This window comes from Pseudophryne corroboree, chromosome 3 (assembly GCF_028390025.1).
Source record: "Pseudophryne corroboree isolate aPseCor3 chromosome 3, aPseCor3.hap2, whole genome shotgun sequence".
Taxonomy (NCBI): domain Eukaryota; kingdom Metazoa; phylum Chordata; class Amphibia; order Anura; family Myobatrachidae; genus Pseudophryne; species Pseudophryne corroboree.
The window spans coordinates 776,105,745-776,129,883 of record NC_086446.1 but is presented as its reverse complement, the minus strand read 5'-3'; the positions used below and the strand labels follow the sequence as shown (position 1 = coordinate 776,129,883).

General features: G+C 49.3%; 1 protein-coding gene across 6 annotated transcripts in view; it reads right to left on the bottom strand.

The window, feature by feature from the left end:
- The window catches only part of ABLIM1 (actin binding LIM protein 1), a 235,503-nt gene extending 213,354 nt beyond the window's left edge, over positions 1-22,149 (bottom strand). For all 6 annotated transcript variants that reach the window (XM_063962540.1, XM_063962538.1, XM_063962543.1 and 3 more), the window contains exon 1: positions 22,015-22,149. The gene's annotated coding sequence lies outside the window, so the exon portion shown is untranslated. The remainder of the gene's footprint in view (positions 1-22,014) is intronic.
- Between the last annotated feature and the right edge of the window lie 1,990 nt (positions 22,150-24,139).

The following is a 24,139-nucleotide window of genomic DNA, read 5'->3' as shown; positions in this document are numbered from 1 at the left end:
GAAAAACGCAGGCGGGATCAAGCGTTTACAGGGAGGGTGTGTGACGTCAAATCCGGCCCCGGACAGGCTGATGTGATGGCAGCGGCTGAGCAAGTCCTGGGCTGCGCAGAGACTGCACAAAATCAGTTTGTACAGCAATGCTACACAGGCGATCACACACTTGCACAGCGAAACTGCACTCCCCCTGTAGGCAGCGACTATCTGATCGCAGCGCTGCAAAAATCGCTGCCTAGCAATCAGATCTGAATGATCCCTCATGTGCACTGCAGGGGGGAGGGGGGGGGGGCAGATGTAACATGTGCAGAGAGAGTTAGATTTGGGTGGGGGGGTGTTCAAACTGAAATCTAAATTGCAGTGTGAATATAAAGCAGCCAGTATCTACCCTGCACAGAAACAATATAACCCACCCAAATCTAAAGGTGTGTATACACGGTGCGATTTTACTTACGATTTTGAAATATAGTGCATATCGCACCGTGTGTATAGTCCTTGCGATGCCGACGTGCTGTCTGCGGGATCTGTATCGCAAGGAAAATAGACTGTACAGGCAGCCCAACATTGGGGGTCATTCCAACCTGATCACTTGCTGCAGTTTGTTGCAGCGCAGCGATCGGGTTGGAACTGCGCATGCGCTGGCGCCGCAGTGAACCGGCGCATGGCAGCCATCGTTGCCTAGCGATCGCCTCTGAGACAGAGGCGGTCGCTGGGCGGGAGGGGGATGAACGGCGGCGTTAAGCTGCCGTTTAGGGGGAGTGGTCCGGCCAATACAGGCGTGGCCGGACCGTTGGGTGGGGTGGGGAGCGCTGGTCGGGAGCTACTCTTGAAGTGCAAAGGCATCGCCGCTGTGCGATGCCTTCACACTTCTGCGGGGAAGGGGGGGGGGGGCTCGGAATGACCCCCATTGACTTACGCTCTGTCTTTACTGGTTACTAGAAATGAACCCATCGGACACTATACAAGTAATACTGTAACGTGTTTCATACTGAGCCGCATGCAGTCAACAAGGTGTAAGCGCACAAACGTAAGATTAAACTATTTGCTATTTGCGCCAGTTGGTGGATGTCCCTAAAATGTTTTGCATTTTGGAATAAATGGAACCTAGGAAAGTAATACGGGCTATTTCTAAACATATAACATTTTGGGAGGTGTTGGGGACTAGATATACTGGGTGTACTCTGTCACGTGGCTGTTCGTGTTTATATTCTGCACACAGGTGTTTAGTAAGAGAGCTGAATGACTTGGCTGCTGTTCTGAATAAACATTCCAGCTCCTGGAAATAACCTATGAAATGTTCCTGCCCATTGCTGGGACTTGCTACAGGGTTTTTGGTTACCTTCTCCGCAGGGATCTGTCTGACGTGCTTATAATGCACAAACAACACAACTGAATACTGCTTTGGCTGGTACCGGACCAGAGGCCAATAAGTATACAGCACACCCATCACAGAGTGGACCATACCAACACATAGGAAATGGGGAGGGAGGGGAGTTCTGGGCAGCCCCCGGGATAGGTTACATTCTAAGGTAGGGGGTTATAGGCGATGTAAGCTTGATGCACATAGATAGATAGATAGATAGATAGATAGATAGATAGACAGACAGACAGACAGACAGACAGACAGATAGATAGGTGGATAGACAGACAGACCTGTACAGAGGTTCTAGATCCATATTAACAAATCTTAAATACATTTTTGCAATTTCTATTTGAAGCGGTTTTACCGCACTACCCGCCCAGCTACAGATAGAGCTGAAGGAGCGCCAAATGTGAATGGCAAAAGGCGACAAAGTCAGAATAACTCGTACATGGGGCATATTTGTTATAGGACGAAAGTCATTAAAGCTGATTCGTCCTATAAATGAAAGGGGAAGGGGGGGAAGGGGGGTCTCGCTAACAACTGCAAAGCGCGGGAGAGTCTCCAGTACTTTACAAACATAGCAATAATTTCCATTATTATCCACGTGTTGTGATAGTCATGGAAGAAAATATTAAAAAAACAAAAAACGTTATTCTTTTATTATTATTTTTTTTACAATTTTGTATTATTTTTAGGGAAGTGAAAGGCCGGATCCATGCATTCTGATGCACTGCGTGTGTCCCTGGTTACTGCCCATTACTCACAACGGCTCTGGGCCTAGTTACCACTGATCATAACCACTCTGCAGTCTGCACCTGTGTGGCACTAGCCGGGCAGCTCAGGTGACACGTTGCTGATATTATTGATAAATGACATCAGCAACTGATTTTTTTTTTTTAATCTCCATGGTAAGCAGCTGTATAAATGATTCTTATTAATAAATAGGCCCAAATACTCTTTCTTATAGACATCAGTGAAAGAACCACGTGCATGTATGGCATGTTCTCCGCTGCTATCCGTGTATCCCCACTCACCAGGTGCCAGGGAACTACAACCCCCACACACTGTCAGGAGATGCTGGGACTTGTAGTGATAGTGCTGCAGTGCAGCCTGCCCACGTTACTGGTCCTCCCCAGCCTCACGCACAGAGAATTAAACTTCTGTTGGACGCTTGTCAGAGCAATTCTCCAGCGGAGGCCGGGACGCGGCATCTTTCATAATCTCTGCAATTAGAAATCTCAGCTCCGTCCCGCACATCGCCGGCAGCTGGTCACAGGGATTTGCAGATTAATTATTAACTCTGTCACAGCCTGAAAGGATCTGCGCTCAAGGCTGACAACCAGCGGCTCTTCGCCTGTTGTGGAACTACAAGTCCCAGCCGACTCTCCCAGCCTCTGGTAAGGATTTAAAGGACACGTTAAACTACAAACAGCTGGAGGGAAAAGATGAAAACATGACTCACCCCTATGTTGCCCTGCAAATGCAAAAAATTGTGCATCCTCCCCTTGCAGGCTGCAGACATGCTCCAATCTTACACGCCAATTTCGCTTTGGGCCAAGCTGCGCCCGTCAGAAGTGCATTTTACATCAACACCCCCCCCCCCCCCCCCCTATAAGCCCGCCCCCACCAAACAATGTAATGAGAGCTTAATGCTGTGATTCACTGTGAATTGCATCATTAAAGCCCCTTTCACGTCGCCAAAATAATCCGGGTTATTGCTGGGACGACCCAGGTCGTGGTGCAGTGTGAAAGCGCCAAAGTGAAACAACCCGGGTTGAGCAACTCGGCAACTCAATCCGGGATTAAAGCAGGGTTAACCATGTGTCGGACCCGGGTGGATGTGCAGCGTGAAAGGGTCTGATGTGGCCAGACCTTGGTATCTGGGAGCTTGGTCTAATATCCCAGAACTAGTCCGGGAGAACTCCAGAAATTCCGGAACAGTGGGCAAGTATGTGCAATTCGCCGTCATGCTAAGGGCTGCACGGTGTTCCGGCATTTGGCACTCAATACTTGGGCACATAAAGCGCCCTTGTGGCACTAGCTAGACACTGGACAATAGCAGAAACCCTATACTGTAAGTATAATTAATAAGAAATAAAAAGGTTTTCAAAGACAGCGGCACAAAAAGATCCTGCGGGCTCTGAGTTATACGTTATCTGTATTCAGGCCTGGGGTCCATACACATTACTAACCAGACACAGGCCATGCTACAGGCTTATGTCTCGTCATCCACTGATGGAATCTGCTGATCCCGAAGGGCTTTGTTTATCTGGGAAAAGCAACTTTTGGAAGATAGGTGGGAGGTAAGGGGGCATAGGGACTGCAGCTACTGGCAAAAGGAATGTGATTCCAGAACGTTTGTATCGACGGTAGAGATATAGGGGGTCATTCTGAGCTGATCGCAGCAGCAAATTTGTTAGCAGTTGGGCAAAACAATGTGCCCTGCAGGGGGGGCAGATGTAACATGTGCAGAGAGAGTTAGATTTGGGTGGGTTATATTGTTTCTGTGCAGGGTAAATACTGGCTGCTTTATTTTTACACCGCAATTTCAGTTTGAACACACCCCACCCAAATCTACTCTCTCTGCACATGTTACATCTGCGCCACCCCCCCCTGTAGTGCACATGGTTTTTCCCAACTGCTAACAAATTTGCTGCTGCGATCAACTCTGAATTACCCCCATTGTTCTAATCAGTGTATGTCATGTCACTGATCAGGGAAGTGTCCTCTGGACGGAACCTCCTCAGGCAGATGTTATGTTTGCCAGGATCTACAGAGAAATGCCACGGTCAGCTAGGTCACAGCGGTGGTCCCAGATTATAGTGTCGCAGTCATTATTACACAGGTAAAGCACACTGCACCAGTGAACCAGTGGGTAGGTGCTTCCAGGTACTTGCTGCTTGTGCAAAGGTGCATTCTGGAAAAACTGCTCCTCATTGGGAATTAATCTGCATAATGAAAATAAATCATTTACCGGACAATGGGGCTTTTCTCATGCAGCTCCCCAAAGGCACAAACAGTGACATCTCCTTCCAGTCCTAGATATGAAGTTCTACCCACACGGCCGGATGATGGAGCACACACTGTGTCCCCAGGAGAAATTATATGTAGAAATCATAGTACCTCCTGTTTTATTCCCCCCCCACCACCACCCCCAATGTACTGAATTTCCCAATGTCTAATTAAAAATGGATGACAAGTGGGAGCCAGGGCAGTGCATTGTTTCACATGATTCCAAGGTCACAGCTTCCTATCGGCTCAGATTCCACAGACAAGTTCTTCCCAAGAGCTGCGACTCCTGCAGAGAAGCACTCATTCCTCATATACTGGAGGACAGAGGAATGAACCGGGTCACGAGGACAGAGCAATGTCCCAATGTTACTGCAATGTCCCGCTGTGAGGAGAATTAGGAACTGCCTACTGCCAGTATCCCGATGCCCAACTGTCACTTTTTGGGTGGAATTGTCCCTTTTTTATGACCCAGAAAGGTGGTCTTGTGGGAATGTGCATAGAAGAAATGCACGGTGTGGATTGGGGTGGGCCCAGTGATGTCACAGCAGCTTAAGTGACTGTAATCTCAGTTTTCGACCCGTTTAAGATCCCCTCAGACCATTGTTATATAAATGTGGGAAGAGCTTCAGCTATCTGTAATCCACAGCGGAGTGTCAGGGTAACACCGGACAGTGCATTTTACCTACATGGTTCATATCTGAAAGTTTCACTTGTGGAGTTTAGTGGTCCTTTAATAGGGAGCTTGGAAAAATGGTTGGCTCTTGTTTTGAAACTTTGTTTTATGGTAAAAAGGTGGATATGGCGGATAGATGATCCTTTAAAAAAAAAAAATCTTCCTTGTGTTCATCTTTCTCCTTCCTTCAGATAATGATATAGTTTGGGTTTGAAAAACCTCCACTCGGTCCATCGGCCGGACTGACTGTACTCAGACACAAAGTCCTTGTACAAAGCAGCATTCGTGATTCAGAATAATATCCCGATGGACAGGAAGCCGACAGCGGCACCCCGACCATCAGAATCCCGACAGCCCCCCAGAAATTACCGTAACCCTCACCTGTTCCCTACGCTAACCCTCCCTAGTGGGTGCCTAAACCTAACTGTCCCCGGTGGTGCCTAACACTAACCCTCTCCGGTGGTACCTAACCCTAACCCTCCCTTCCCCGCTGCCTAAACCTGACCCTCCCCGCTGGGTGCCTATCCCTAACCTCCCCTTCTAAGTGCTTAACCCTCCCTCACCGGTACCTAACCCTACCCTTCCTGTCCCTGCAACCTAACCCGCCTTCTAATGTCTAAACCTAACGTCCGATCCCCCCGTGTAAGGACACGAGCGCGTCCCACTGAAAAAACGATCGGGATTCCGAGCGTCAATATTTGGATGCCGGCATCCTGACCTCCGTCAAGGTTTAGACGACGGTCTCATGGCATTCTTCGGGATTCCAGCGTTGGTATTTCGACCGCCGGAATCCTGTCCTTTGGTAAATGAACTACATCCCCCTACACAATCACGCTGCCACAAATCTACTCTCTGCGCTCGCACAACCACAGCCTGAATCGCCTCTAAAACCTTTCTGCAACCCAAGCAAGTGACTCCTCTCTCTTATCCCGTCCCAAATCTTATTATTCCCTACTGGAGAGGTCAGAATACCAAATGTATGCCCTTATTTATCAATGAGTGATAAATTTCACTGTGAGTGATAAGTTGCACCAGCCAATCAGCTCCTCCCTGCTATGTCACAGACTGTGTTTGAAAAATGACAGTTAGGAGCTGATTGGCTGGTGCAGTTTATCACTCACAGTGAAATGTATCACTCATTGATAAATAAGTGACTTTATGGTGACACTTCATTATTTTTATACCATTTGCAGGACCCTTTTTGTTATTTAAACCTATAAACAAGTTGGTGTAGAAATGTCCCTTTAAATGTCAGCAAAACAACTGTGTAATAATGAACGGGATCCGGTCTGAAGATCGACACTGTCTAGGTCGACAATATTTAGGTCGACCACTATAGGTCGACAGTCAATATGTCTACAGGGTTGGAAGGTCGACGGGGTTTCTAGGTCGACAGGTCAAAAGGTCGACATTAGTTTCTCTTTCTTTTTTCTTTTTTTTTAACTTATTTACTTATTCATACTTAACGATCCCCATGGACTACAATTGGGAACGGTAACCTGTGCCGAGCGCAGCGGTAGCAGTGCGAGGCACCGGGCCCGAAGCATGGCGAGCGAAGCGAGGGGACACGGTGCACTAATTGGGGTTCCCGGTCACTCTACGAAGAAAACGACACCCAAAAAAAAAAAAACTCATGTCGTTTTCTTTGTAGAGTGACCGGGAACCCCAATTAGTGCACCGTGTCCACTCGCTTCGCTCGCCATGCTTCGGGCAAGGTGCCTCGCTCCGGTACCGCTTCGCACAGGTTACCGTTCCCAATTGTAGTCCACGTGGATCGTTAAGTATGAAAAAGTAAAAAAAAACCTGAAAAACTCATGTCGACCTTTTGACCCGTTGACCTAGCACATGTCGACCTAGAAGCCCTTTCGACCTATTGACTGTCGACCTATAGTGGTCGACCTAAACATTGTCAACCTAGACACTGTCGATCTAATGATCCACACCCTAATGAACAGAGTGAGAAACTGTTTGGAGGTTTTGGCAGAAGGCCGCTCCTCCGATGGCTCTTACAGACAGGGGTGAACGGATCAGGTTATTGTAAAACGCGTGGCACATGCTCGGACATGACTGTGAAATGCTACCGGTGTCACCGGCCCAGAGAAAGGGACGTGTAGCACTGTATGACAATCCCTCCTGGAGCCAGTGGGATCAGTGCTCCCACCGGTCACACCGTCTACCGCATGTCATGTTCTTATTGACTTTCCTCCATGAAGGTGTTACGTTTGGCAGTGAGCGGGGAATCTCATGTAAAGTCAGCAGGCCGCCTTATGTTTCCTGCGTCTGCAAATGCATTTGTCAATCAATGAGAGGGGGATGATAATAGCCTTGTCCAGCTAAATCTTTCATCCGTCTCAGCATATCTTTATCCTTTCCCATTTAATTAGCTAATTCCTGATCCCTTTCTCCTGTCCATTAAATACAATATTTTACTTTCGGCGGCTGCTGTGTTGTCAGCTCCCCGCCTGGCTGGGCTCTGTGTTACTCAGCTGTTCCGCACAGCACATTCCTGGCATGTCACCCTGGACGTGGACCTCCTCACTTGGGGAGAAGATGAACTATTTTGGGTCCTTTATCAGTTCTATATTTAGGAAGAGTCCTTCGTTCCCCTGCGTCCTTGTGCTCATTTATGGTAGGGCGTTTGCTGTGAGAGGAAATGGAGGATTTGAGGATAAAAAGATGCTGCAGCTTCATGTAAACAAGGAGGAAAGCTGCAGCAATGGCTGATTCATGTCAATATGCTTCCGGGACCAGCTAGAGGGGGGTGTTCTGTGATACTGAAGGACATTTAGATGGAGGCAGCCCTCCCCAAGCTCCAATAACATCCCTGCTTTTCACATATGTAGCAAGTTGGGCTCATGATTTTTGATTCATTCTATTCTTTATGTCTACACATCAGACTCATCTCCTGATATACTCTGTGCTGCTGGGGACCCTGCTCCTCCCACTATATAACTCTCAGTCTGTGGCTTACTGCTGCCTCCATTCCCCTCCTCACATCATGTCACTGCCCCTGTCACATGCAGCCCTGTCCTCACTTACACATCACTCATCTCCTGATATACTCTGTGCTGCTGGGTGACCCTGCTCCTCCCACTATATAACTCTCAGTCTGTGGCTTCCTGCTGCCTCCATTCCCCTCCTCACATCATATCACTGCCCCTGTCACATGCAGCCCTGTCCTCACTGACACATCACTCATCTCCTGACATACTCTGTGCTGCTGGAGATCCTGCTCCTCCCACTATATAACTCTCAGTCTGTGGTTCCTGCTGCCTCCATTCCCCTCCTCACATCATATCACTGCCCCTGTCACATGCAGCCCTGTCCTCACTGACACATCACTCATCTCCTGACATACTCTGTGCTGCTGGAGATCCTGCTCCTCCCACTATATAACTCTCAGTCTGTGGTTCCTGCTGCCTCCATTCCCCTCCTCACATCATGTCACTGCCCCTGTCACATACAGCCCTGTCCTCACTGACACATCACTCCTCTCCTGATATACTCTGTGCTGCTGGGGACCCTGCTCCTCCCACTATATAACTCTCAGTCTGTGGCTTCCTGCTGCCTCCATTCCCCTCCTCACATCATGTCACTGCCCCTGTCACATGCAGCCCTGTCCTCACTGACACATCACTCATCTCCTGATATACTCTGTGCTGCTGGGGACCCTGCTCCTCCCACTATATAACTCTCACTCTGTGGCCCTCCATTCCCTCCTCACATCATGTCACTGCTCCTGTCACCTGCAGCCCTGTCCTCACTGACACATCCCTCATCTCCTGATATACTCTGTGCTGCTGGGGACACTGCTCCTCCCACTATATAACTCTCACTCTGTGGCCCTCCATTCCCTCCTCACATCATGTCACTGCCCCTGTCACATGCAGCCCTGTCCTCACTGACACATCACTCATCTCCTGATATACTCTGTGCTGCTGGGGACACTGCTCCTCCCACTATATAACTCTCAGTCTGTGGCTTCCTGCTGCCTCCATTCCTCTCCTCACATCATGTCACTGCCCCTGTCACCTGCAGCCCTGTCCTCACTGACACATCACTCATCTCCTGATATACTCTGTGCTGCTGGGGACACTGCTCCTCCCACTATATAACTCTCAGTCTGTGGCTTCCTGCTGCCTCCATTCCTCTCCTCACATCATGTCACTGCCCCTGTCACCTGCAGCCCTGTCCTCACTGACACATCACTCATCTCCTGATATACTCTGTGCTGCTGGGGACACTGCTCCTCCCACTATATAACTCTCAGTCTGTGGCTTCCTGCTGCCTCCATTCCTCTCCTCACATCATGTCACTGCCCCTGTCACCTGCAGGTCACTCACCACCTGATATACTCTGTGCTGCTGGAGGACCCTGCCCCTGACAGATGCCTCCCTGGCTTCTCTCACACATTCATGCTGCCTCCCACATGTTCAACACACTCATCCCCTAAAATACTCTTTGCTCCTGTGAATATCCCCATATCATTCACTTCAAAGCCGAAAACATCCTAAGTTAATATCTAATGAGAATGAATACAATAAAGGAAATCAGAATAAGCACAAAGCACACGTAATACACACACAAGATACAGGATAATTCCAAAACACAATGTTCTTACCCAGATAACTGCCCTCCTCAGCATATAACAGAGGCCGGGTATACGGGTAGTCACAGGACCGTCTGTAAGGGGAGGATGGAGTCCTGGCAGTACCAGGAGCGGAGTCTCATGGTGTATATTATAATGATGGAATGCAACAACACAGCGCTTTACAGGACAGGCCAGGGCTGGATAATACCGACCCAGCAGGTAAGAGTCATTTACATGGGAACACGAGGCCGGATCATCCGCGTGTACAACAGTCTGGCCGGCAATAATTGCTGTCGCACTCCAACCACTAATTATTTCTACCTCGCTGGGCAGCCTGCTAATCATTAACCTCTTGGGATTAACAAAACATCTAGTTTAAAACATTTATTTGGGAGTTTTGCATGGATATCCTTAAAACCTGGCCTGTAATGGCAGAGTTTGGGAAAATCTGTCCTACTCCAAATCCTGCAAACTATCTGATTCCACCAGTTTAGTGTCACCCCCAATCAGACCTTCTCCAGCCCTTCCTGAGTGACAGGTGGCATAGAAATGGGACAGGCCCAGGAATTCCTGTGGGTGTAATTGTGTGTGGAATAGAAATGGGACAGGCCCAGCAATTCCTGTGGGGGTAATTGTGTGTGGAATAGAAATGGGACAGGCCCAGCAATTCCTGTGGGGGTAATTGTGTGTGGAATAGAAATGGGACAGGCCCAGCAATTCCTGTGGGGGTAATTGTGTGTGTGGGAGCAGTCACAGCACAGCCGTTCCTGAAATCAGGGGTGTTGGTAAAGTCGCTGAACATCACATGGTTCACCACCAATGGTCCCTATCGAAGGTGGCATCCGTACTTACATTGATGGTAGGAAACCATGGAAGGAAAAGCATTGATGGTTAGAACCATCGATGGGCATCACTACTCAGGGACACAGGAATGCAGAGGGACCATCAGGGAAGGAGGGCGGGGCTAAGTGACGCACATCAAGACCGGAGCTAATAGCCACGCACCATTAATAAACATTACCACATCTCTGCCATCGATGGTGGGAAAACATCAGACTTCCAAACCATTGCCCATCATGTGGCAAACCATCGCTGGACGTTGTCCCTAAGCAGAACCAGTGTCCAATGATGCAGGAATGTTACTCCACAACCATTTTTCTCAAACAATAATAAGCCAGGAGTTGTGTTACATTAGCTGGGGACTGGACGCTACAACAGGTGACACACACCAAGATCTGGAAGGTCCTACCTTATGTGGAGTTGAACATAACGTAGGCGTATTTCCTATATGCGTTTAATCACCCATATGAGGAGTGGCATGCACATACAGTATACGTAAGCTTACGGTGATACTCATCATCATCAGTGCCAATGCACCAGCCATATCATCAAATATACAGTACATCTGAAAATGGGAGTATTCACACTTCAGGTCAACTCAGTATAACCCTCTACACCATTGACACACCTCCCATACACGTGTATACTCTGGGCACTGGGAATATGTATGGTGAGCACAGACGTGTATACTCTGGGCACTGGGAATATGTATGGTGATCATAGATGTGTGTATGCTGGGCACTGGGAATACGTATGGTGAGCATAGATGTGTGTATGCTGGGCACTGGGAATATGTATGGTGAGCATAGAAGTGTGTATGCTGGGCACTGGGAATGTGTATGGTGAGCACAGATGTGTATACGCTGGGCACTGGGAATGTGTATGGTGAGCATAGATGTGTGTATGCTGGGCACTGGGAATATGTATGGTGATCATAGACGTGTGTATGCTGGGCACTGGGAATGTGTATGGTGATCATAGACGTGTGTATGCTGGGCACTGGGAATGTGTATGGTGAGCACAGATGTGTATACGCTGGGCACTGGGAATGTGTATGGTGAGCATAGATGTGTGTATGCTGGGCACTGGGAATGTGTATGGTGAGCACAGATGTGTATACGCTGGGCACTGGGAATGTGTATGGTGAGCATAGATGTGTGTATGCTGGGCACTGGGAATATGTATGGTGATCATAGACGTGTGTATGCTGGGCACTGAGAATGTGTATGGTGAGCACAGACGTGTATACACTGGGCACTGGGAATATGTATGGTGATCATAGACGTGTGTATGCTGGGCACTGGGAATGTGTATGGTGAGCACAGATGTGTATACGCTGGGCACTGGGAATGTGTATGGTGAGCATAGATGTGTGTATGCTGGGCACTGGGAATATGTATGGTGATCATAGACGTGTGTATGCTGGGCACTGGGAATGTGTATGGTGATCATAGACGTGTGTATGCTGGGCACTGGGAATGTGTATGGTGATCATAGACGTGTGTATGCTGGGCACTGGGAATGTGTATGGTGAGCACAGACGTGTATACACTGGGCACTGGGAATATGTATGGTGATCATAGACGTGTGTATGCTGGGCACTGGGAATGTGTATGGTGAGCACAGATGTGTATACGCTGGGCACTGGGAATGTGTATGGTGAGCATAGATGTGTGTGTGTATACGCTGGGCACTGGAAATGAGTATGGTGATCATAAATGTGTATATGCTGGGCACTGGGAATGTGTATGGTGATCATAGATGTTGTGTATACGCTGGGCACTGTGAATGTGTATGTTGAGCACAGACGTGTGTATGCTGGGCACTGGGAATGTGTATGGTGAGCACAGACGTGTGTATGCTGGGCACTGGGAATGTGTATGGTGAGCACAGACGTGTGTATGCTGGGCACTGGGAATGTGTATGGTGAGCACAGACGTGTGTATACGCTGGGCATTGGGAATGTGTATGGTGAGCATAGATGTGTGTGTGTATACGCTGGGCACTGGGAATGTGTATAGTGATCATAGATGTGTATACGCTGGGCACTGGGAATGTGTATGGTGAGCACAGATGTGTATACGCTGGGCACTGGGAATGTGTATGGTGAGCATAGATGTGTGTATGTATACGCTGGGCACTGGAAATGTGTATGGTGATCATAGATGTGTATATGCTGGGCACTGGAAATGTGTATGGTGATCATAGATGTGTGGATACGCTGGGCACTGGGAATGTGTATGGTGATCATAGACCTGTGTATGCTGGGCACTGGGAATGTGTATAGTGAGCACAGACGTGTGTATGCTGGGCACTGGGAATGTGTATAGTGAGCACAGACGTGTGTATGCTGGGCACTGGGAATGTGTATGGTGAGCACAGACGTGTGTATGCTGGGCACTGGGAATGTGTATGGTGATCATAGACGTGTGTATGCTGGGCACTGGAAATGTGTATGGTGATCATAGATGTGTATATGCTGGGCACTGGAAATGTGTATGGTGATCATAGATGTGTGTATACGCTGGGCACTGGGAATGTGTATAGTGAGCACAGACGTGTGTATGCTGGGCACTGGGAATGTGTATAGTGAGCACAGACGTGTGTATGCTGGGCATTGGGAATGTGTATGGTGATCATAGACCTGTGTATGCTGGGCACTGGGAATGTGTATAGTGAGCACAGACGTGTGTACGCTGGGCACTGGGAATGTGTATGGTGATCATAGACGTGTGTATGCTGGGCACTGGGAATGTGTATGGTGAGCACAGATGTGTATACGCTGGGCACTGGGAATGTGTATGGTGAGCATAGATGTGTGTGTGTATACGCTGGGCACTGGAAATGTGTATGGTGTTCATAGATGTGTATATGCTGGGCACTGGGAATGTGTATGGTGATCATAGATGTTGTGTATACGCTGGGCACTGTGAATGTGTATGTTGAGCACAGACGTGTGTATGCTGGGCACTGGGAATGTGTATGGTGAGCACAGACGTGTGTATGCTGGGCACTGGGAATGTGTATGGTGAGCACAGACGTGTGTATGCTGGGCACTGGGAATGTGTATGGTGAGCACAGACGTGTGTATACGCTGGACATTGGGAATGTGTATGGTGAGCATAGATGTGTGTGTGTATACGCTGGGCACTGGGAATGTGTATAGTGATCATAGATGTGTATACGCTGGGCACTGGGAATGTGTATGGTGAGCACAGATGTGTATACGCTGGGCACTGGGAATGTGTATGGTGAGCATAGATGTGTGTATGTATACGCTGGGCACTGGAAATGTGTATGGTGATCATAGATGTGTATATGCTGGGCACTGGAAATGTGTATGGTGATCATAGATGTGTGTATACGCTGGGCACTGGGAATGTGTATGGTGAGCACAGACGTGTGTATGCTGGGCACTGGGAATGTGTATGGTGAGCACAGACGTGTGTATGCTGGGCACTGGGAATGTGTATAGTGAGCACAGACGTGTGTATGCTGGGCACTCGGAATGTGTATAGTGAGCACAGACGTGTGTATGCTGGGCACTGGGAATGTGTATGGTGATCATAGACCTGTGTATGCTGGGCACTGGGAATGTGTATAGTGAGCACAGACGTGTGTATGCTGGGCACTGGGAATGTGTATAGTGAGCACAGACGTGTGTATGCTGGGCACTGGGAATGTGTATGGTGAGCACAGACGTGTGTATGCTGGGCACTGGGAATGTGTATGGTGATCATAGACGTGTGTATGCTGGGCACTGGAAATGTGTATGGTGATCATAGATGTATATATGCTGGGCACTGGAAATGTGTATGGTGATCATAGATGTGTGTATACGCTGGGCACTGGGAATGTGTATGGTGAGCACAGACGTGTGTATGCTGGGCACTGGGAATGTGTATGGTGAGCACAGACGTGTGTATGCTGGGCACTGGGAATGTGTATAGTGAGCACAGACGTGTGTATGCTGGGCATTGGGAATGTGTATGGTGATCATAGACCTGTGTATGCTGGGCACTGGGAATGTGTATAGTGAGCACAGACGTGTGTATGCTGGGCACTGGGAATGTGTATAGTGAGCACAGACGTGTGTATGCTGGGCACTGGGAATGTGTTTGGTGAGCACAGACGTGTGTATGCTGGGCACTGGGAATGTGTATGGTGATCATAGACGTGTGTATGCTGGACACTGGGAATGTGTATGGTGAGCACAGACGTGTGTATGCTGGGCACTGGGAATATGTATGGTGATCATAGACGTGTGTATGCTGGGCACTGGGAATATGTATGGTGAGCACAGACGTGTGTATACGCTGGGCACTGGGAATGTGTATGGTGAGCATAGATGTGTGTGTGTATACGCTGGGCACTGGGAATGTGTATAGTGATCATAGATGTGTATACGCTGGGCACTGGGAATGTGTATGGTGAGCACAGATGTGTATACGCTGGGCACTGGGAATGTGTATGGTGAGCACAGACGTGTATACGCTGGGCACTGGGAATATGTATGGTGAGCACAGACGTGTGTATGCTGGGCACTGGGAATGTGTATGGTGAGCACAGACGTGTATATGCTGGGCACTGGGAATGTGTATAGTGAGCACAGACGTGTGTATGCTGGGCACTGGGAATGTGTATGGTGAGCATAGACGTGTGTATACTGGGCACTGAGAATGTGAATGGTGAGCATAGACGTGTGTATGCTGGGCACTGGGAATGTGTATGGTGAGCACAGACGTGTGTATGCTGGGCACTGGGAATGTGTATGGTGAGCATAGACGTGTGTATACTGGGCACGGGGAATGTGTATGGTGAGCACAGACGTGTGTATGCTGGGCACTGGGAATGTGTATGGTGAGCACAGACGTGTGTATGCTGGGAACTGGGCAGGTGTATGGGGAGCACAGACGTGTGTATGCTGGGCACTGGGAATGTGTATTGTGAGCACAGACGTGTGTATGCTGGGCACAGGGAATGTGTATAGTGAGCACAGACGTGTGTATGCTGGGCACTGGGAATGTGTATAGTGAGCACAGACGTGTGTACGCTGGGCACTGGGAATGTGTATGGTGAGCACAGACGTGTGTATGCTGGGCACTGGGAATGTGTATAGTGAGCACAGACGTGTGTATGCTGGGCACTGGGAATGTGTATGGTGAGCACAGACCTGTGTATGCTGGGCACTGGGAATGTGTATGGTGAGCACAGACGTGTGTATGCTGGGCACTGGGAATGTGTATGGTGAGCAAAGACGTGTGTATGCTGGGCACTGGGAATGTGTATGATGATCATAGATGTGTGTGTGTATACGCTTGGCACTGGGAATGTGTATGGTGAGCACAGACGTGTGTATGCTAGGCACTGGGAATGTGTATGGTGAGCATAGACCTGTGTATGCTGGGCACTGGGAATGTGTATGGTGAGCATAGACCTGTGTAAGCTGGGCACTGAGAATGTGTATGGTGAGCATAGATGTGTATATGCTGGGCACTAGGAATGTGTATGGTGAGCACAGACGTGTGTATGCTGGGCACTGGGAATGTGCATGGTGAGCACAGACGTGTGTATGCTGGGCACTGGGAATGTGTATGGTGAGCACAGACGTGTGTATGCTGGGCACTGGGCAGGTGTATGGGGAGCACAGACCTGTGTATGCTGGCACTGGGAATGTGTATGGTGAGCACAGACGTGTGTATGCTGGGCACTGGGAATGTGTATGATGAGCACAGACGTGTGTACGCTGGGCACTGGGAATGTGTATAGTGAGCACAGACATGTGTATGCTGGGCACTGGGAATGTGTATGGTGAGCACAGACGTGTGTATGCTGGGCACTGGGAATGTGTATGGTGAGCACAGACGTGTGTATGCTGGGCACTGGGAATGTGTATAGTGAGCACAGACGTGTGTATGCTGGGCATTGGGAATGTGTATGGTGAGCACAGACGTGTGTATGCTGGGCACTGGGAATGTGTATGGTGAGCACAGACGTGTGTATGCTGGGCACTGGGGATGTGTATAGTGAGTACAAACCTGTGTTTGCTGGGCACTGGGAATGTTTATGGTGAGCATAGATGTGTATACGCTGGGCACTGGGAATGTGTATAGTGAGCACAGACGTGTGTATGCTGGGCACTGGGGATGTGTATGGGGAGCACAGACCTGTGTTTGCTGGGCACTGGGAATGTGTATGGTGAGCACAGACGTGTGTATGCTGGGCACTGGGAATGTGTATGGTGAGCACAGACGTGTGTACGCTGGGCACTGGGAATGTGTATGGTGAGCACAGACGTGTGTACGCTGGGCAATGGGAATGTGTATAGTGAGCACAGACATGTGTACGCTGGGCACTGGGAATGTGTATGGTGATCACAGACGTGTGTATGCTGGGCACTGGGAATGTGTATGGTGAGCACAGACGTGTATACGCTGGGAACTGGGAATGTGTATGGTGAGCACATACGTGTGTATGCTGGGCACTGGGAATGTGTATGGTGAGCACAGACGTGTGTATGCTGGGCACTGGGAATGTGTATGGTGAGCACAGACGTGTGTATGCTGGGCACTGGGCACGTGTATGGTGAGCACAGACGTGTGTATGCTGGGCACTGGGAATGTGTATAGTGAGCACAGACGTGTGTATGCTGGGCACTGGGAATGTGTATGGTGAGCACAGACGTGTGTATGCTGGGCACTAGGAATGTGTATGGTGAGCACAGACGTGTGTATGCTGGGCACTGGGAATGTGTATGGTGAGCACAGACGTGTGTATGCTGGGCACTGGGAATGTGTATGGTGAGCACAGACGTGTGTATGCTGGGCACTGGGAATGTGTATGGTGAGCACAGACGTGTGTATGCTGGGCACTGGGAATGTATATGGTGAGCACAGACGTGTGTATGCTGGGCACTGGGAATGTGTATGGTGAGCACAGACGTGTGTATGCTGGGCACTGGGAATGTGTATGGTGAGCACAGACGTGTGTATGCTGGGCACTGGGAATGTATATGGTGAGCACAGACGTATGTATGCTGGACACTGGGAATGTGTATGGTGAGCACAGACGTGTGTATGCTGGGCACTGGGAATGTGTATGGTGAGCACAGACGTGTGTATGCTGGGCACTGGGAATGTGTATGGTGAGCACAGACGTGTGTATGCTGGGCACTGGGAATGTGTATGGTGAGCACAGACGTGTATATGCTGGGCACTGGGAATGTGTATAGTGAGCACAGATGTGTATGGTGAGCATAGACGTGTGTATGCTGGGCACTGGAAATGTGTATGGTGAGCACAGATGTGTGTATGCTGGGCACTGGGAATGTGTATGGTGAGCACAGATGTGTGTATGCTGGGCACTGGGAATGTGTATGGTGAGCACAGATGTGTGTATGCTGGGCACTGGGAATGTGTATGGTGAGCACAGATGTGTATATGCTGGGCACTGGGAATGTGTATAGTGAGCATAGACGTGTGTATGCTGGGCACTGGGAATATATACAGTGATCATAGACTAAATTACAGCCACACTACACATCTATTGATTACCAGTTTCTAATTAGTGCTCATTCACAACTACCTTATAGGAGGTAACAATCACTGGCCCTCACTCCGAGTTGATCGCTCGCTAGCTGCTTTTAGCAGCATTGCACACGCTAGGCCGCCGCCCTCTGGGAGTGTATCTTAGCTTAGCAGAATTGCTAACGAAAGATTAACAGAATTGCTAATAAATAATTCTGTGCAGTTTCTGAGTAGCTCCAGACCTACTCACAAATAGCGATCAGCTCAGTCCGTTTAGTTCCTGGTTTAACGTCACAAACACGCCCTGCGTTCGGCCAGCCACTCCCCCGTTTCTCCAGCCACTCTTGCGTTTTTCCCTGACACGCCTGCGTTTTTTAGCACACTCCCGGAAAACGCTCAGTTACCACCCAGAAACGCCCCTTTCCTGTCAATCATTTACCGATCAGCAATGCGACTGAAAAGCGCCGCAGGATCCACAGCAAATCTACTAAGCACATGCGCCCTGCGTGCCTTGCGCATGCGCATTTTGCAACAAATCGCAGCATAGCGAAAATCGGCAACGAGCGAACAACTCGGAATGACCCCCCTGTCTGATAACAAATCGTATTTCAGATTACGTAACTACTAATCAGTAACATAAACCTAATTATAATTTCCTGCCTCACCCACAGCTGGACAATACATGTATAATCGTCACTACCATCGTCTGTGCACCGATACCCATCACCGTACCAGCTTGTACGTTCCAAAACAGAACACAGACAGGTGGGATACACAAACTCTGACACACAAGACACTACTTACACACAAACGCCTCGCACTGACCTCTCTGCCCCCCGGTGCACGATTCTCAGCCTGGTCCCTCTGCCTCTAGCACAGTGGGCGCCGGACGCTGAGACATAAACTGAAGAAACTTCCAGTGGGACTCTTATCACCCGCCCAGCACTCAGGAAATTGCTGGCATGTCACGTAGTCAGCCCCCCCGTCAGAGGACAGGCACAATCACTTCTGCTTGAGCTGACTGAAAAAAGTTTTAAGGTATCTCCACTACCCCTCTTATCGCAGCCGCACAATGGGACCCTTTTAGAAAACTTCCCCCCCGGGAATTGATAAAGCCTCTTATGAGTAGTTGGCTGTAGATGGAGAACACCCTGGGGGGGAGACGCAGCGATGGGCGGCCGACGGATATGCAGCAGCTCCCTATACTGAGGCATATGATGCGTATGGAATGCAGACACATGAGCGGGTGCTCCAGGGGTCTTGGGAGATTAGGATTATATACATCACCATTAGGAAAAGCACAAAGTTTGGAATGATATATAGCTAGACGGATGAAGTGGCGTTTACAGATATATAAACAGAAAGAGCTGCCCCCTCCTCTGGGAAAGCGTTGCAGGGCATTGCAGGCAGACCACCTGTTCCACAGCGGAATTATGTTTTCAGTTACTTTAGTATAATTTCACACTCAGCGATTCCCCTGTTTCTATGGTATCACTAGCGACATAGAGGGACAGGTTGGCAGCTCTGCCAGCTGCGGCCCTGGGCATTAGAGAACTTTAGACACCACAAAATTCACATTGCTTCATGGCAGGAGCCGGGCATAACGGGGTGACCTCAGCTGTGGGGATGGGCGCTCAATTGCAACAAGATTTCCTCATGTGGGGCAATAATATTCACAGTGAATGCCACAGTCCCCCTTATAAAAGCAGAGTTCTCTCATATGGGAGGTAATTCAGATCTGATCGTAGCAGCAAATTTGTTAGCAGTTGGGCAAAACCATGTGCACTGCAGGGGGGGGGCAGATGTAACATGTGCAGAGAGCGCTAGATTTGGGTGGGTTATTTTGTTTCTGTGCAGGGTAAATACTGGCTGCTTTATTATTACACTGCAATTTACATTTCAGTTTGAACACACCCCACCCAAATCTAACTCTCTGCACATGTTACACCTGTCCCCCCTGCAGTGCACATGGGGGCTAATTCAGACCTGATGGCTGCTGTGCGAAAACAGCCGACGGCTGTCTTAGCTCTGCGATCGCCTCTGCCTGATTGACAGGCAGAGGAGGTCGCTGGGCAGTTCGGCGTTAGGGGGCGCGGTCCGGGCAATGCAGGCGTGCCCAGACTGTTGGGGGGCGGGCCGCGGCGGCTGCGTGATGTCACACGGAGCAGCTGCGACCCTCACAGCGACGAGTAGCTGCGCTGGCTGGGAGCTACTCTTCTAGTACAAAAGCATCGCCGCTGTGCGATGCTTTTGTACTTGTGCGACGGGGTAGGGATTGACATGCGGAGCGGACTAGCCCTGTGCTGGGCGTCCCCCCGCATGTCAGGGAAGCTGATCGTAGCTGTGCTAAATTTACCACATCTACGATCAGGTCTGAATCCCCCCCATAGGATTTTGCCCAACTGCTAATAAATTTGCTGCTATGATCAGGTCTAAATTCCCCCCATACTGTATACTATACATCACTCTGCCGTCCTACATTTAGGGCAAGAAGGGTGTTTTTGCCGGCAACTGTATTTTACTCACTGTTACCGCTGGCTATAGCGTAACTATCCCCAGCGGTAACATTCACCTGCACTCTCAGGCCTTTGCAGGGGGGGCGCTAGTTAAGAAGAATGATGGCAGTAGTTTTCCTGTTACCGTCATCTCAGGCAAGCGATAACAGAGCAAATGATCGCTTATTGCAATGTTCAGAATTCTATTAGTGGAACATAGAGTCCGCCGTCCTAATTCAGACCTGATCGCACCTCTGCGAATTTGCAGAGGTCTGCGATCAGATAGTCGCCGCTCATACAGAGTGAAAATCCGTCCCGTGCAAGTCTTCGTACGCCGGGTGAAAAGCTTTGCAAACGCCGGCCAGCTGCAAATCCGTTCACAACTCACTCACCATCCAATGATTTTTCCAGTCTGTGCGCAGCCCAGGATCTACTCCTACAATGTGATACAAACAGGCTGATCGGGGCCGGAGCTGACGTTACACACCCGCCCTGAAAGCGCTTGGGAACGCCTACGTTTTTCCTGACACTCCCAGAAAACGTCCAGTTACCACCCACAAACGTCCGCTTCCTGTCACTCAGCCTGCATTCGCCCAGCGATCAAAAAAGACGCTGATTTCTTTCGCAGTTTGGCCTCGCGCCTCCTCATCACGATCCGTACGCATGCGCAGTTGCTCGATAATCGGACGCCTTGAGAAATCACACATCAGCGATCAGGTCTGAATTAGACCCATTATTCATAAAAACCCAGAATAAGGTCAGGAGCAGCCTGGAAACGAGACCGTAACGTAGGGCGCAGGCGTCGTGTATCTGAGCAGGATAAGAACATGTGTATAATACATAAACTCTGGATACTGCTATGTCAGACGCCCACAACAATAGTTATTATGCTGTAACACTATAGGTGCAATGCTAGAACCGGGCGTAGAACATTCCAAACTCTGCCCTGATTAATGGCCTAAGGGGGTAATTCCGAGTTGATCGCAGCAGGAAATTTTTTTGGCAGTTGGGCAAAACCATGTGCACTGCAGGGGAGGCAGATATAACATGTGCAGAGAGAGTTAGATTTGGGTGTGGTGAGTTCAATCTGCAATCTAATTTGCAGTGTAAAAATAAAGCAGCCAGTATTTACCCTGCACAGAAACAAAATAACCCACCCAAATGTAACTCTCTCTGCACATGTTACATCTGCCCCACCTGCAGTGCACATGGTTTTGCCCAACTGCTAAAAAAATGTCCTGCTGCGATCAACTTGGAATTACCCCCTATGTACAGTGGTGGCAGGACACCCTACTATGCTATGTTATGTATTTGCTAAAGGACCATTCCATGCCACACCCACTGCCGGCGCTCAATGGACCTGGACGGTTTATCTGTAAACACTGATAATAAAAAAAGACCTAAACACAAGACGCAAACAGCACAAGGGTAACCGCCGGGCAGATAGATAATGAAGGGGCAGGCGGGGTAACTACCGGACGCCATTAGCGGAGGAAGGGAAGTGTCGCCCCCAGTCTCACCTTTGCAGATGAAGCATTTGATGTGGAAGTGCTTGGATTGGACGCGCAGCACCTCTCCTTTGCACGGCTCCCCACATTTATGGCATCGGATGACGGGCTTCTCCGCAGACTGTCCGGGGTCCGTGGAATGAGCCACTAGAGGAGAGGGAGAGATGATCGGTTACAGGACATTCTGTCACACATCTGGATTCTTATCATCTGGTGTTGTTGAACTACACATACCAGCATGCCCTGCTCCAGTTTTGCTCCTTGGCTATGCTAAAACTGTTGCAGGGCATGCTGGGATTTGTAGTTTAGCAACAGCTGGAGAGCCAAGGTTCCCCATCACTGTCATAAACCATTACTGTAATACCTTCCCCTGCTCTGCACCTAATTGTCACACAGGGCATAGTATAATGACCAATCAGTGCTCCAATGGTAGCGGACGGTATTCTATGTATACAATATGGATATCATACAGCCCCACGCATGGCACTTTCCCCTGCTGCTATGCAGGCTGGAGGCACAGGCCCTGTCATAAGAAGGGACCTGAGTGAGATTCCACATGTCCATTATTCCAGATTTCAGAGTTGGACCATGGAAATCCAGTAGCGGCTCAAGAGGTGGGGGTGCAGTGCAGTGCAAAATCCACAGGTTCTGAGGCTTAGGGGGTGCAGTGCAGTGCAAAATCCACAGGTTCTGAGGTTCATTGGATCCAGGTGAGACGGTAACCTCAGCGTCACACTCTCAGCCGCCCACAGCCTGTCTTACTCATACGGATATCTTATTAGACATACGTTTCCAGCCATAGTCCAGGGGTTTTACACAATGGCTGACTGAAAGTCACTTTCCATTAGCCGTGTCACACTGGGATGTTTTTTCCCCCCTCTCTCTCTCTGTAATTAATATGCAGCCGATTCCTGACTGAGACACATTGCATATTTGTGCCCGAGACGTTTAGTCCAGTGCATCCAGCCCTTTACTAGGCCTGAAGCTGACGCCTCCTGCTGTCACCCTCCCTCACCCACCCTGTGCACACACAGCTGGCCGCACTCTGTAGGGGAAGGGGTACGCTGCATTCCTGGGGACAGCAAAACAAAGACTGGATCCGACGTATACTCTATTTCTTTTAAAATAGGCAAAAGGTTGTCTATTATTGTGATGAATTATGTGCATGAAACAACTAAACGTCTCTAGTGTTGCAGCAAGGAGTATGAAGCGTGTTTTCACTCTGAGCATACGCTGAGGCCAATGGCATGCTACTACAAGCGGCGCACACGAAACGTATATCTGCTTGCATCTCAAGGGGCACACCTGAGATATAATCGGGTGTCCTCACGTAGGATAAGGTCAGAGAGGACGTATCAATGGAACTGCGGGCTATGCGGGGTTGGAAGGAAATAGAAGACCTATCCATGCATACCAATATTTTAAAATCCCCCCCGGAAGGGGGGGAGGGTATTTGAAGGTGGCCAAGTGAGGGGACGAAAACAGCAAATCGTGTCATTTAGCCCAGCCTCCCAAGATGCAATGCCACCAATCACATCATTGGACCCCTGCATTTTGCTAGGTAGTGGGCAGGATGCGGGGGGGATATTTGACCATACTTGCCTACCTGACCCTCTCCATGAGGGAGGAAATGCTCTGTTCCTGGACTTTCCTGGTAATGTATGATTGCCATCACCTGTGGTGAGCTAGTTAATTGATAAGAAAGGTGTTTCACCACAGGTGATGGCAATCCTACATTACCAGGAAAGTCCAGGAACAGAGCAATTTCTCCCTCATGGAGAGGGTCAGGTAGGCAAGTATGTATTTGAATCTTCTGGAAGTCCATGGGACTCCTGAACATTTTGGGAGTCTTAATGACATTGTTTTACGAGAGTTGGTAAGCATGTGGAAATGATTTCCACCAACTACAGGCTGGGGCAGGTGCGCCTTGATTACGATGACGGCTGTTAAACTGAAGCCTACGGATAGGGTGGTCTACAAGCAGAGATGCATACTACTCCCCATAAGTGGGAATATGCGCATTTAGTTGCACAAACTCTGTGCGGGAATAATTCTGACTGAGATGCGTCGAACGTTGCCACACTGTCGACATTGGGGGTGGATTTATTAAAGTACCCACACATATGGATAACGCACT